The 16,228-nt window shown below is 36.2% G+C and overlaps 1 long non-coding RNA gene across 3 annotated transcripts in view; it reads left to right on the top strand.

The window, feature by feature from the left end:
* LOC113618827 (uncharacterized) overlaps window positions 1-14,835 on the top strand; it is a 95,249-nt gene extending 80,414 nt beyond the window's left edge. For 2 of the 3 annotated variants that reach the window (XR_003432138.1, XR_003432136.1), the window contains one exon: window positions 11,449-11,737. This is a non-coding gene — a long non-coding RNA (uncharacterized LOC113618827). Of the gene's footprint in view, window positions 1-11,448; window positions 11,738-14,118 lie in introns of those variants that run through there. The other variant, XR_003432139.1, reaches the window with a different exon arrangement.
* Window positions 14,836-16,228: the final 1,393 nt, after the last annotated feature.

Raw genomic sequence — 16,228 nt, 5'->3', positions numbered from 1 at the left:
AAGACAACCCTCAGAATGGGAGAAAATATTTGCAAATGAAGCAACTGACAAAGGATTAATCTCCAAAATTTACAAGCAGCTCATGCAGCTCAATAACAAAAAAACGAACAACCCAATCCAAAAATGGGCAGAAGACCTAAATAGACATTTCTCCAAAGAAGATATACAGATTGCCAACCAGCACGTGAAAGAATGCTCAACATCATTAATCATTAGAGAAACGCAAATCAAAACTACAATGAGATATCATCTCACACTGGTCAGAATGGCCATCATCAAAAATCTAGAAACAATAAATGCTGGAGAGGGTGTGGAGAAAAGGGAACACTCTTGCACTGTTGGTGGGAATGTAAATTGATACAGCCACTATGGAGAACAGTATGGAGGTTCCTTAAAAAACTACAAATAGAACTACCATATGACCCAGCAATCCCACTACTGGGCATATACCCTGAGAAAACCATAATTCAAAAAGAGTCATGTGGGGCTTCCCTGGTGGCGCAGTGGTTGAGCATCTGCCTGCCGATGCAGGGGACACGGGTTCGTACCCCGGTCTGGGAAGATCCCACATACCGCACAGTGGCTGAGCCCATGAGCCATGGCTGCTGAGCCTGCACGTCCGGAGCCTGTGCTCCGCAACGGGAGAGGCCACAACAGTGAGAGGCCCGCGTACTGCAAAAAAAAAAAAAAAAAAAAGAGTCATGTACCAAAATGTTCATTGCAGCTCTATTTACAATAGCCAGGACATGGAAGCAACCTAAGTGTCCATCAACAGATAAATGGATAAGGAAGATGTGGCACATACATACAATGGAATATTACTCAGCCATAAAAAGAACCTAAATTGAGTTATTTGTAGTGAGGTGGATGGACCTAGAGTCTGTCATACAGAGTGAAGTAAGTCAGAAAGAGAACAACAAATACCGTATGCTAACACATATATATGGAATCTAGAAAAAAAAAAAAAGCCATGAAGTACTTAGGGGTAAGACAGGAATAAAGACACAGACCTACTAGAGCATGGGCTTGAGGATATGGGGAGGGGGAAGGGTAAGCTGTGACAAAGTGAGAGAGTGGCATGGACATATATACACCACCAAACATAAAATAGATAGCTAGTGGGAAGCAGCCACATAGCACAGGGAGATCAGCTAGGTGGTTTGTGACCACCTAGAGGGGTGGGATAGGGAGGGTGGGAGGGAGGGAGACGCAAGAGGGAAGAGATATGGGAACATATGTATATGTATAACTGATTCACTTTGTTATAAAGCAGAAACTAACACATCATTGTAAAGCAATTATAATCCAATAAAGATGTTAAAAAAAGAAAAAGACTATACTAATCATCATAATGTATCAGTATATATATACTTACATATTTATATATACAAATATATATACTAATCATATGTATACTAGTTTATATATATGATAATATATATAGTTTATATATATAAAATATATATATACACATACATATATATGTGTGTCTGTATATATATATGCTAATCATCAGGGATACTAAATTTGAATTATATTTATTGTCCAGAGAGCCTGGAAAGAGTGCATAATTTGCCTAACAAACCTGTGTTTTCCTGAGTCTTCATAAGAGAAAATGAGGATATTCATCTTCAGTTGTATTCACTGAGTATACACAGGGGCAAATATTTCTGTTGCGAGACTTAGATGACAGATTAAATTTAGGAAGAGTCAAGTTTGCTTGCAGCAAACAGCTTAGTATTTTACATTTTAAACTGTAAGGACCTGGCAGAATTGGAAAATTTTCATGTGTTGTGCTTGCATTTTGGAATTTCAAGGGCCTGCCCTGCATTCGATTATGATATCCACCTCATGTAAATTAGAATGTATCTTTGAATGAATTGAGTACAGTAGCAAGACTAAATATATTTGCCCACGAACAAAATTTCTTGTATAGGAAAATCTTTCTTCTGCTTGCTGCCAGACCACTGGAATATGACTGCCAAGGGAAAAATAGCTGTTGTCCTCTTCATGAAAGTGTGACCCCAGGCAAAGTAAATTGATCTCTTGAAAACGTGACTGTGGTGAACATGGTGGTTTACCACGCCATCCCCATACACAAGCCCTTCTCCCTAGGGAATGTGGTACTGGCCTATGAGATGTAAGCACAAGCGGGCTGAGCGAGGTGTCCCAGATGCCATGGCTTCTCTGATAAGGAGGGAGAGGCACACAGGAAGGCCCCTTTGGTCTTGTTCTTTATTATTTTTCTCCAGTCGCACTCTTCTTTCCTTGATATCAGGCCTGCTGGTTCAGGAGCTATCTAGAGACCTGGAGGCCACAATGTGAGAGGAAGGTCTTTTATTGTGGCCAGGGCACTGGAACAAAGAGAAAAAAGTTCCTGAATCCTCACTAACGTCATTGAGCAGTCAGTGAACACCAGATACTGCCTTGCCCTGAACTTCTTGTTCTGTGAGGAAAAAAAGAAACTTTTTTTTTTTTTTTTTTTGCAGTACGCGGGCCTCTCACTGTTGTGGCCTCTCCCGCCGCGGAGCACAGGCTCCGGACGCGCAGGCTCAGCGGCCATGGCTCACGGGCCCAGCCGCTCCGCGGCATGTGGGATCTTCCTGGACCGGGGCACGAAGCCGTGTCCCCTGAATCGGCAGGCAGATGCTCAACCACTGCGCCACCAGGGAAGCTCTAAGCTACTCTTAATCGTGGTTTCTTTACTTGCAGCTAAACTTATTTATAACTGATAGAGTAGGAAATACGTATTTCTCTCCCTAAAAGAACATTAAATTTTTATTGCAGTCTTTAAATTATGGGAAACTTACAGCTCATAGCTTATTGTCCTTTGACTCTTTAGGAAAATTCAAAATTTGACATTACTGTTTAATCCTATTGGGGGAACACCATAGCCCAACTTTAACAGCCTATAGCAGTAATTGTTTAAAAAGCTTTTAACAGGGAACACTTCTCTCTTTCAATTCTTGCTGCTTTCGATCTATGTTTCTATCTTTCTTTTTCCTCTGTTTTCCCTCTCCCTCCACCTTCTTGATCTCTGTTGCTTTCATCTATATTTCCACCTATATCCCTTTCATTGTATTCCTAACCTAGACAAAGATTATACTTATATTGACTGAATATATTTTTTCTGTTTCCTATTATAATTAAAAATGGATGAGTAAAATATTTTAATTTATAGATTTATAATGCTGCCTTATTCCAAAAAGGATTTGTATTGCCATGGTTTGTAAATTTCTTTAAAAAAAAACAGCTACTTTCCTAATACCTTAGGTTGCCTCTGTGAACTTTAATTTTTTTTGAGCTAATTATTCTTGAAAGAAAAATAGTCATCCCTTTTCTGAGAATGATGACTAAGATCATTATAATTTACTTTCATAAATTAGAAGAAAGAACAGAAATGGATAAAACCCTGTATTTCTTAAAATGTAGAGGAAACTTACTTGGACCTTGTGATTCCAAGGATCCAATGCCATCTTTAACTTGTTTGTCATTAGTTCATTCATTCAACAAATGTTCATTGAGAGACTGCCCTGTGCAAAGGACTATTGTCTCCTCTATTGCCCCCGCCCCCGCAAAGGGATAAGTGGGTAATTAAGATATAATTAACTTTTATCATCAGAATCACCAGTCCTAGAAACAAAATATATTTATCTCATGACTGCTGAGATAAAATATATTGATTTCATGTTCTCTCCAGAACCAAAGAGCGAATGAAGAGAGAGAGCCAAAGGGTTGGAGGCATAGTTTTCTTCCCAGGTCTTAGAGGTATTGGTGTCATTTTGCTCAGTGACTTATTGAAAATATAAAATCCTTATGATTAGTTAAGGTTATCTTAGCCAGTTTCCTTGTTTTTGCAATGCAAACCCCTAGGAAACCTGGAAAAACTGTGAGAAAGCTCTGAGTTATTTAGGGTCATGGAAAACTCTATTTGGAAGAAGTACGTGGTAGCACACAAGAAAACAGAGGGCACAGTCTCTGAGGTCTTAATAAAAGAGGTGATGAGGAAGTGTGTCTGTGGTCAAGATTTCCTCTCTGCAGGAGGCCTCCACTCTCCCACTTTGCATAATCCCCTTATTCAAGGCTTCTCAAGCAGTATTAACGAAGACAACATATTGAATGTTTGGGTTCCTAAGATCATTTTTTTATTTTATATACCATTGGTCAGGTAGTTCTAGGGTTTAATATTAAGTTCTCTGTTTCAAAATTTAAAAGATACGGAGAGACCCTAGACAGAGTTCAAAGGAATGAATCAAAGAGAAATATAGGACTTGTGAATAAAGATTTAAGAAGAAAGGCTCTAGAAAGGAAACATCATTTATTATTGGCAGTGAAAAAGAGATGAAAATTTATTTCATCAAAATGAAAGAATGGCTGCTTTTCATGGGTGCTGAACATAGAATAATTACAAATACACTTTAATAATGGAGAAGCTTAATATTAAAAGAATGGATTACCAAGAAAAGGCTTACCACTTCTTGGCAATTTTATGCCTTTTGGTATGAAGCCAAAATAATTGGCCAAATTGATTTTAATTGTTAAAAAAAAAAGGTAATTCAGTGTTAATTGATATACCCTGGTGAAATTTATCAAGGAACAGGGAGAGAAAAAACATCTAACATACAAAATAAAATTGCACATACATGAACAGTGTACAGTCTTATGTAAAAAATTTACATTGTAATGGACAATTTCACACAGAAAATTACTTAGCAATACTGAATCAAGTAGAAATAAAAGAAAATCTTAGTAGACCTGTAACCTTTAAAGAAACTAGATCAGTGTTTAAAAATCTTTCCCTCTTCTATGTAAAAAGCCAAAATGAAAACCCAAACAGAACAAACAACAGATCTAGAGCAATTAAAAGGCAAGTTATGACACATCATCAAGAAACAATTAATTCCAAAACCATATAATCCTTCCAGAAAATAGAACAAAATAAAACAGGTGACATCTTACAAATAACTTAATGAGGCTAAATTATCATGATGCCAAAATCAAATAAGGATTTTATTGATAATGGATGATTAAAAGTCATTCTTCCTTGTGAAAATAGATGCAAAATTCCTGAACAAAATATTAGCAAACCAGATCTCACAATGTGTTGAAAAAGTACATCATGAACGAATTGGCTTTTCCAAAGAATTCAAGGAAGGTTAATGTTTAAAAATACATTGCAAAGCATGATACAACCATTCATTTAGATTATTTTTTTTTATTGAAGTATAATTGAATTACAGCCTTGTGTTAGTTTCAGGTGTACAGCACAGTGATTCGTGGGGTTTTTTTGAAGATTATAGTCTATTTTAGATTATTACAAAATATTGGTTATAATTCCCTGTGCTATAGGAATTGTTGCTTCTCTATTTTAAGTATAGTAGTTTTTATCTGTTAATCCTGTACTCTAATTTGTCTCTCCCCCTTCCCTTTCTCCTTTGGTAACCATAAGTTTGTTTTCTGTCTGTGAGTCTTTTTCTGTTCTGTATATAGGTTCATTTGTATTATTTTTTAGATTCCACATATAAGTGGTAGCATATAGTATTTGTCTTTGTCTGATTTATTTCACTAATCATAATATTCTCTAGGTCCATCCATGTTGATACAGATGGCAGTATTTAATTCTTTTTTTGGCTGAGAAATATTCCATTGTAGATATAAGCCACATCTTCTTTATCCAATCGTCTGTTGATGGGCACTTGGGTTGCTTCCTTGTCTTGGCTATTGTAAATAGTGCTGCTATGAATGTTGGGGGTGCATGTATCTTTTCAAATTAATATTTTCTTTTTTTTTCCAGGTATATATATAGGAGTGGAATTGCTGGATCATATGTTAGTTCTATTTTTAGTTTTCTAAGGAACCTTCATACTGTTTTTGCATAGTGTCTGCACCAATTTACATACCCACCAACAGTGTACAAGGGTTCCCTTTTCTCCATATCCTCTCCAGCATTTATTATTTGTACACTTTATGATGATAGCCATTCTGACCTGTGTGAGGTGATATCTCATTGTGGTTTTGATTCACATTTCTCCAATAATTAGCAATGCTGAGTATCTTTTCATGTTCCAGTTGGCCATCTGTATGTCTTCTTTGGAAAAATGTCTGTTTAGGTCTTCTGCCCATTTTTTAATTGGGTTGTCTGTTTTTTAAATATTGAGTTGTATGAGCTATTTGTATATTTTGGATATTAACCACTTGTCAGTTGCATCATTTGCAAATATTTTCTCCCATTCCATAGGTTGTCTTTTTATTTTGTTGATGGTTTCCTTTGCTGTGCAAAAGCTTTTAAATTTGATTAGGTCTCATTTGTTTATTTTTGCTTTTACTTCTTTTGCTTTGGGAGACTGATCTAAGATAATATTGCTATGATTTATGTCAAAGAATGGTTTGCCTATGTTCTCTTCTAGGAGCTTTATGGTGTCATGTCTTACATCTAGGTCTTTAAACCATTTTGAGTTTATTTTTGTATATGGTGTAAGGGGATGTTCTAATTTCATTGTTTTATATGTAGCTGTCGAGCTTTCCCAACACCACTTATTGAAGAGACTGTCTTTTCTCCATTATATATTCTTGCCTCTTTTATCATAGATTAATTGACTGTAAATGCATGGGTTTATTTCTGGGCTCTCTGTCCTATTCCATTGATCTATGTGTCTGTTTTCGTGCCAATATCATGCTGTTTTGATTACTGTAGCTTTGTAGTATAGTCTGAAGTCTGGAAGGGTTATACTTCCAGCTTTTTTTTTTTCCCCCCCTCAGGATTGGTTTGGCAATTCTGGGTCTTTTATGGTTCCATATAAATTTTAGAGTTATTTGTTCTAGTTCTGTGAAAAATGTTATGGGCATGTTGATAGGGATTGCATTAAATCTGTAGATTACTTTAAGTAGTATGGCCATTTTAACAATATTAATTCTCTCAGTCCAAGGACATGGGATATCTTTCCATTTCTTTGAATCATCTTCAATTTCCTTATCAATGTTTTATAGTTTTCAGCATATAGATCTTTCACCTCCTTGGTTAAGTTTATTCCTAGGTATATTTTTTATATGATTTTAAATGGGATTTTTCTTTTACTGTCTCTGATATTTCATTATTAGTGTGTAGAAATGCAATGGATTTCTATATCTTAATCTTGTATCCTCCTACCTTGCTGAAATCATTTATTAATTCTAATAGTTTTTGTGTGGAGACTTAGGGTTCTCTATATAGAGTATCATGTCATCTTCAAGTAGTGATGGTTTTACCTCTTCTCTTCCAATTTGGATACTTTTATTTCTTTTTCTTATCTGATTGCTGTGGCTAGGATTTCTAATACTGTGTTATATAGAAGTGATGAGAGTGGACGTCCTTGTCTTGCTCCTGAATTTAGTGGGAAGGCTTTCAGCTTTTCACCATTGGGTATTATGTTGGCTGTGGGTTCGTCATAAATGGCCTTTATTATGTTGAGATATGTTCCCTCTGATGAGACTTTTTATTCTGAATGGATGTTGAATTTTGTCAAATGCTTTTTCTGCATCTACTGAGATGATTATATGGTTTTTATCTTTCCTTGTGTTGATGTGTTGTATCACACTGATTGATTTGTGTATGTTAAATCATCCTTATGACCCTGGAATGAATCCAACTTGATCATGGTGTATGATCCTCTTTATATATTGTTGGATTTGGTTTGCTAATATTTTGTTGAGGATTTTTGCCTATATAGACAATTATTATCAAAATTATTACCTTCCTGTTAATTTGAGAGCCCAGAGAGGGCAAAATTGTGTCTATTTTGTGCACTGTTTAATTCCCAGTTCCAGGTATAAGGGCTTTTGGTGGGCACTCAGTGAAATTTTTTTTCCTATTAAATTACATGTGGTTGGATAATAAAAATTTAGTTTCAGAGGTATTTATAGAAATCAAAATGTGTTAGATGTCTTAATTCAAAGTAGAAAAGAATATTCGTTAATATTTTGAAAGGTAGAGGTAACGTCCTAAGGAATTCTTTTCAGTTCTTTTGGAGTCAGGATGGCCAAAAATATGTATCCAGTCCTCCACTCCTGGCTAATATTGGACTCTGAGCCACAGATTCTTTCAGAATCCTCAACACGGTCCTGGAGTTACTCAGTATCAGATAATTGGAATTGGTGCATGCAACACAACCTATTTGGTATTTCTGTTTTGTCTCAGGAAAAAAAAAATCACATTTTGTACTCTATCAAAATATTTAATTATGTATTGACTCATGATACTAGCATAGAAACAACCTTAGGAAAGCCTACCTTTTAATATAGATTCAGTCTCTTCACTTTGCTTTCCTATTGTACTTACTATATGACCTTAAGGCAATGGTTTGGGACAAATTATTTATCATTTCAGATTCAGCAAAAATTACTTTGGGTTTTTAAACTGTAAAAATCTGAATGATTTGGTGAAAACTTGGATTCTAATTGCAGCTTTGTTTTGGCAAAGCTAAACCTAGATTATAAATATTAATGTGTCTAGATGATATATCTCAAGTTATTGTCCAAAACTTTTAAATAAATTCCAGCTAGAAAAAGAAACAGATTTCTCAATTACTTTTTTTTTTACATTTTTTAATTGGAGTAAAATTGCTTTACAATGTTGTGTTAATTTCTGCTGTACAATGAAGTGAATCAGCTATAGGTATACCTATATCCCCTCCCTCTTTGACCTCCCTCCCACCTTCCCCCATCCCACCCATCTAGATACAATGGAATATTCTCAATTACTTTTGAAAAGCCATATGTTAAGTGGCCAGAGAGGTTCAAGGTAGTTCTAATAAATCACATAATAGAGGCAGTCTTAAATTGTAGAGAATTATCTTGCATAATTAATTTGAGGTTCAGAGGCAAGGTAATCAGTATCATTTTCTCTAACAATCAGACATCTTTAATTGAGTATTGCTCCTCTATCCTTAGGGGACCTTTTTCCAATTTGAGCATGAAGTTGAAAGTGTCAGTTACAATCAGTCTTGCACCAGAGGGTACCATTTGCCCACATAAGTATCATCAAAGAGATTTGAAGATGCTTTTTCTGTGAGGGCTTAGATATTGAACTTCCATGATGAATTATGTCTTTCAGCATGCACCAGAATCTCAGTTTCTCTCCAAGTGAAAACGGAAATTTTTTCCAATTTTAATTTGCCTTATTGTTTACAGATATAATGCTTTTCTTATTTTAATTAAAATAGTGAACAACCAAAGATTTTCATTTTTTGTCTCGTGTATGGATGGATAAAGTATATATCTTGGCATTTGTTAAGTAGTTGATTTAAATTTTTTGTCTCATATTAAAAGTAATTACAACTTACTAAAGACAATGACAGCTTTAGAAATACACTGCTCTATAAAAATTAGAAAAGTTATGAAACTTCCTGGAAATAATTAGAAATATTGGGCTGAAATGGGGTTTGAGTACATAAAATCATAGCAGAATAAAAATATTGAAAATCACTCAAAATGTTAACACTGTCTTTTAGACAGTTTTTATTGACAGAGTTTAAAAAATCAAGTGATTATATAAATTTTAATAAAAATGGTAAAGATTATTTAGTTCATCACATTATAAAAGTAAGGAGGTTTAGTTACAGTTTCGTGAGGAGTTAAAATTTCAAGTAGGGATATCATAGAGAAATGGTAAAAATCAACTAAAAATATCAATGCTTCTAGGAGGAGCTAATTCTATGCCTTAGGGAAGAGAGTTTTCAAGATTAGGCTAGAAATGTTTGTTTCCAGCAGGCAAGTGTGCTTTGAAATGTTCTAATGTGGTGTTGACAGGACTCAGAAGCTAGCTTAAAAAGAGTTCCCACTGGGCTTCCTTGGTGGCGCAGTGGTTGAGAGTCTGCCTGCTAATGCAGGGGGCACGGGTTCGTGCCCCGGTCCAGGAGGGTCCCACATGCCGCGGAGCGGCTGGGCCTGTGAGCCATGGCCGCTGAGCCTGTGCGTCCGGAGCCTGTGCTCTGCAACGGGAGAGGCCACAGCAGTGAGAGGACCGCGTACCGCAAAAAAAAAGAGTTCCCACTGGCTAATTTGTGACAATTTGAGCATTAAAAAAAGGTAATAAAAATCACAATTGATTAAAACAGCAGAGCCTAGAAGAAGCCATTATTCACAATTATGCTTAAAAGAAAATGGAACTTTATTTTCTCTTCATATAAATGGTTCTACATTCAGTTTAATTTTTTTTATTTTTTCAGGTTAATTTTTGAGAGGAAAATTTCCTCATAATAATATATACATAATATATATATAATATATAACATAATAATAATAAAATATTGATGTATGTTTGTAGATATTATTTTTAAGGTAAGGTCATATCCATACACAAATAATAATATGACCAGCACCATTGTTATTGGTATTTTGTGGAATCTGCTTTGTTCATCCTTCTTGTATGCTTTTCTGACCTCCCTTTATGGCTAATTTGTCCTCTTCTAGAAGTATATTTTAAGTGCTTTTATTTAGAATCTGTTAATAGAAGAAACAGTTTGTTTTCATCTAATGATTTACATGTTTTGCCCTCATTATTGGATGATAATTTTGTTGGACATACATTTCTAGATTGATTTTCGAATGTATTTTTTGAATACATTTTCTCAGAATTTTCTGTCTTCCATTGTAACTGCTGATTTGTTTTCAATCAAATTGTCATACTTTAAAGATACTCTTTCATCTATGGATGCTTTTTCTCTCTATTTTTGTTAGTTTTTTGAGAACAGTGGCTTTGTGTTTTTTTGTTTACTCTGATATCATCAAAGCCCAGAATAATGTCTCACAGTAGTTGTTCAATAAATACTTCTTAAATGAATATTGTAAAGGTTTTCACCATTTTAATATGACTTTGTCATAGAGTTCTTATATGAGTCTAAAGAGCTTAGTATGGCACTGAGCACATAATAACTACTCAATAAATGATAGCTTCTGTGTTTATTGAGAGAAAGGGATTGTTAATCTCTGTAATAGGAGGAGAAAGAGCTATCTGTAAGTATATGTATCATAAGCTTACATTCTAGAAAGTAGGCAAAACAAAAGAACAACACACACGCACACATACACACACCGTATCTTCTCATCATACTTCCAAGTTTAAATACAAACATTGATTTTTGTTTCTTATTCTTTTCCCTTTGGCAGCCACAAAAAAAGTTTGAAGTAGTAAAATTTACAACAAAAACGTACAAAAAAAGTTACCTCTCCAGTTCTATTTAATGGTGCTACAAATGTAAAACCAGAATTGCTTGCTTAAGAATAGAATATCGTCTTTGCAAACTGAAGAGAAATGTATTCTGTAGAAAGGCCGTTTTGATGAAAGTTTGTTCATGCAGTAAAAAATATTAGACCAACTTTTGAAATAAATTGTAAATGAAAATATTAAAAGTAGCAACTCAGGGTAAAGGTGATATTCTTGGGCCACGTCGTTATTGATATTTCTTCTTTCAGTGTTTTCATAGAAGGCTCCTGTTCCATTATACCAAGACATCTAAACTTCTCCCTAAAGATCTTCAAAGAAGTGAATAGAAATTTCTCTAATGGTGTTCCAGATCCATCAGATGATTCCATTTGAGATTTCTGAGGAGATTCTATGCCAGTATTTTTCATTCTTCTAATTTTTTAGGTTACGGTTTTTTAAAACTTCTAATTAGACAGAATTCATTACATTAGACCATGTCATTTATAATATTTATATGATTCCAAACAGTCACATATTCAATAAAAATGAGTCATCAAATTATGTGATCAATTTGTCTTTATTTACTTTGCTAAAACTTAAATTTATAAAACCTGCATGCTGATAGCATCTTACATTTGATGAAATTCAGTGTTCTGTGGTTTCCACTTGTGCACATTCAACAAGGTTGGGTTATCAGCATTACTAGAAGGACCCTATTGTGTTTTATGTGATGATCCTGCAGCTTGGAACTTCACAGTAAGTGAGGTATTGATTTGAGCTCAGAAAGAACACTAGTTCCTCAAAGTGCTAAAAAAAAGTACCTGCTAAATGAAAGAATCTTTCAACCCTGGAGTGGGGAGAATGATTTTTAATAAATGTGAGTGGTTTTTGCATGTTGCAGGGAATTTTGAAAATATCATTTATCCTAAATATACAATCCAATGTGATTTATTTGTTTTGCATGTGGAAATGTCACCTGCTATATCAGTAAACAAAGGATATTGCAGTCATCAAGCCATCAGCCACTGTAGCCGCCCACGACTGTGCACCTTGAAGGGATTCAGGATGGAGAAAAACAGGATACTTGCCTTTGATATCAAGGCCAGATATATCATATCAAAGGATTGATTTCAATGAGGCCAGACTCTTGCATCTTCCTATATATAGAAAAGCGCTAAATTCATTAACTTGAGATGTCTGGTTTTCTTTCGCAGTAATCTTCTGATGTTCCGACTACCTGGTTTTTTTTTGCAAAAACTCCTATATATATCCTGGCTCCTCTCATACTTCTGAGGAGCAGTCCCTCAGAGCAAGCTGAGAGGCTGTCTTCCAGGCTAATGTCCTCAGCAAGTCCACCGAATAAAACATGATTCTCAACTTTCGGGTTGTGCATTTTTTTCAGTCGACATGCCTTTTTTCTCTTTCATGGAAAACTGGCCATACGTTGGGGTGAGTGGTAACAGGTCCAGACACATGCAGGAACCCATTGCTCTGGTTCCCTCCACTCCTCTCACACGCAGCACATGCCCATTCCTGCAAGCCCTTCTTCAGAAAATTGTGAATCTAAGGGCCCACGTCAATTTGTTGTGTCTCTTTTTCATCTAGTACCAACAGAAAAGTGTTGAGAGAGTGGAAGAAAGTTCCTTTCCCAAGGAGCTCAGTGAATATATTCCTTTGCAATTAGAGAGGAAATTAAACTGTGGCTGGACCTTTTTTCCTTTTTTCTTTCCAAAAGCTTCCTGCTGTTTGATGTCCAGGATGATTGCTTAGGCTACTCAAGGGGCCACTGGAGTAATAGGCTTGCTCACTTAGCAGAGCCTGGATATTTCTTAAATTTGAAACAAAGCTGAGAAAGATAAATTTTGTCTTTGTAGTAGTCTGTGCTTACAGTTTGTACTTGGTGAGACTTGTCTGTAATACATTGCATCTAAGCAGTGGGGTAGTTGCTTCTATACCAATTGAAAGAAGAATGTTTAAGTCTGCCAGATGCTGTTTTCATGAAATTGTTATGATACTTCTGTTTATACAAAGTTAGGTGAAAATGATCTCATAGGTTCCTATCAGCTCTACAGTTCATTTTCTCAAATGACTCAATGATTCCCCTTAAATCCATGGCACTTAAGATAATTTCTGAATTATCACATAAGAAATAATTTTCACATTTGCTTTTAGAAGTCAGAAGTTACCATATGAACTAATGGGTGGATCATAGATTAATACAGCTGCAGGTTGGATAAGAGAAGCACTGTACATTTTAATACTTAATGTGACTTTTTAAGAGACAGTGTAATTTATTGGTTTAGTACATGGGCTTTGGATTTTGGGCTGTCCTGGATTGAGATCCTGGCTTGGTATATCAGTTAGCTAAGTTTTTTTTTGATTGCAAAGAAACAAACGCTGGTCAGCTTAGGCAAAAAAGGAAATTTACTGGCAAACAAAGATTGGAGAACCACATCTTGAAATAGGAGGAAATCAATGGTTTCGAGTGGAGCAAGGAAACAAGAACTAAAGGAAATTTCTCAAGATAGGAACAGTCAGATGAGAATGCTCCTTCTAAATGAATGGGACCTCACCATTTTTTAAAGTCTTGCACCAACTCTTCAAGGGTAGAAGTCCCAGGAAAGAGTGTTTGGCTAAATTTTTTCCCCCTTGCAGTTCCAGTCTAGTGGAAAGAAGGATCTGGGCCTTCAACTTTTATAATGGAAATCAACTGTTTTACTACTTATTAAGACAATTGCTTATGAGCTATGATGCTATTACATTATTATTTTGTAGTTTCTACAGTTCTTTCACATACATTTGCTCCCTTAACTTCTCACAATATGCTGTTAGGTAACTAGTAGATTTTATTATCCTTGTTTTATGGATGAGAACCCTGAACTTAGGGACACTGACTAAAGCCTGATGTTCTTCCAAACCGCGTGTGTTTCGTTCTACAGAACGCAGCCCGTTACCACACTATCATCGGTTTGGGACAAAAGACGAGTGAACAACACTGAGACAGAATGTTCTTTCTGAGAAATAGTCGGATCTCGATGAAATTCGGAGCAGACTCCTTAGCAAGAGGATTGTTTGTTCGCTGCCTGGCTACAGGTTGGTTGGGCTACTGTGTGTTTCCTAGAAGTCGATGTTCTGAGAGTGAAACCCTGATACACACTCACAGGATGGGATCCACATTGCAGTTCAACCCTGTGATCTTGTGATTTCATTGCAAAGATACCCAAGCCTGTAAAACTGAGTTTTGAAAGTTTAGCTTTGATACTGTTAACCTGTTAAAATGTGACAGTACAGAAAAGCAACGTGTCACACACCACAGAATTTTCCAAAGCAGTTCTTGGCTGTGTGTGGGGGGCAAAGCTGCATTTGTCTTCCTTTCAGCTTGACACCTGGACACCTACACTTAAGAGTGGGCTAGTCTGTTTGATAACAGGCTCAGTTTTTGTCTCTGCAAGGTGACATCTCTGCTGGGATAAATACTTACCTAGTCTAGGAGGCTGTTTTTGGAAACCATGAGGAAGCTAGCATTGTCTGGGGTCCATCTTCCTTTACTGCTCTCTGCACCAAGAAAGCAGAAGTATGTTGGTAGTAAACAAAGTCAGCATTCTCCCACTTCACTAAGAAAACTAGCAAGAAAGGGATCAGACAAGGGAGAACATATTTAATTTCTTTTGGGACCTCCCGACTGGGTCCTCATTTCTTTTATGTTACTTTCTTAAAGCACTTGACATGAGATTCTGAGAACAGCCCATGTTGCATGTGTTCTGCTAAAACCTCAAGGCTGCCTGGTGTTCAGCATCCTTTTCAGTACTCACCCTTTGCTGCTGCTTATTTGAGTTCTTACAGTTACGGTCTGTACCTCCTATGAGACTGTGAACTCCGTGAGAATTAGAGACTATTTCTCATCCATTTTTTGGCATCCTTTAGTGCCTCTCAAAGCGCAATCTGTGGACCAGCAGAATTGGCATCACCTGGGAGCTTGTTAGACTCTCCTATTTTGCTCCTGACTTACTGAGTCGGAACCTTTGTTTTAACAAGATCCCAGGTGCTTCCCATGCACATTAAAAATTGAGCAATGCTGCTCTGTAGCACTTTTCCTACAATATATGTTAAATAATAATAAAGATAATGAAGCATAATAAAGCATGTGAGGCAGGTAATTATATATCACTGATAGAACGCCCTCCACTGCCATTTTTTTTCTTTCCACCTCTTTAACATTCTCGAGTCACCCCAGAATCCTAGAAGCAATGGAAAGTTGATCCTTCTGAATACAGATGAAGTTGGTAGTTTCAGCAGCTACTTGCCCAACTCAAAAAAAAAAAAAGAGAGAATTAAAATAAGTGATCGTGCAGTGAGGAGGGATGAAGGAAGAGAGGCAGTGCACAGCAAGCTTAGTTCTTTTGTGCTTCACTCAAAGACTGCTTGCTGCCTACACATGGTTGTCACCGTGAGCTCCAAGGAGCAGTAGGGATCCTAAGGCTCTGTCTCAGTTTCCCTCATCCCTCCATCCATCCTCAGCTACCTCACTCACTTTTATCTGTTTCATTTATCGATTTTTATGCTCATGCTTTATTTTAGAGGAAAAAAAAATCACAACTTAAAATATGCACCAAAAAATAAGCACAAAATGATCCCCACCCCAACTCAAAGAGCCAAGTTAAAAACCACTTTGCTAAGCCATGCATTATAATATTGTATCATCAAGGAGTGGGTTAATAGTTACTAATGTGCTCCATGCTCAGTATACTAATTGGCATTTAAAAATTTTTAATTAAAAGGGTAAGGAGGGAATTTAACCAAAGTTCACCAGTGATTATTTGCCTTCCCTGCTCTTCAAGTTTCTTATGTTGGAAGCTGGCTATTTTGTTTACCCACAGGGTTCATTCTGGGGGTAATTATGATTGCATAAGCTCAAAGCGCTGTTCCAAAAAGTTATTGATATTTTAGTTGAGTTGGGCTCTGTTCAGTATTTGTTGACTGCATGCTGTATGGCAAGGACTGGGGTAGTAGCTGGGTCTATAAAGGGGAGAATGACACAGTCCTGTGCTC

The sequence above is a fragment of the Aethalodelphis obliquidens genome, unplaced genomic scaffold (assembly GCF_003676395.1).
Source record: "Aethalodelphis obliquidens isolate GAN/ISIS:26980383/991018 unplaced genomic scaffold, ASM367639v1 scaffold6, whole genome shotgun sequence".
Classification (NCBI taxonomy): Eukaryota; Metazoa; Chordata; class Mammalia; order Artiodactyla; family Delphinidae; genus Aethalodelphis; species Aethalodelphis obliquidens.
This window is presented reverse-complemented; position numbering and strand designations above follow the sequence as displayed.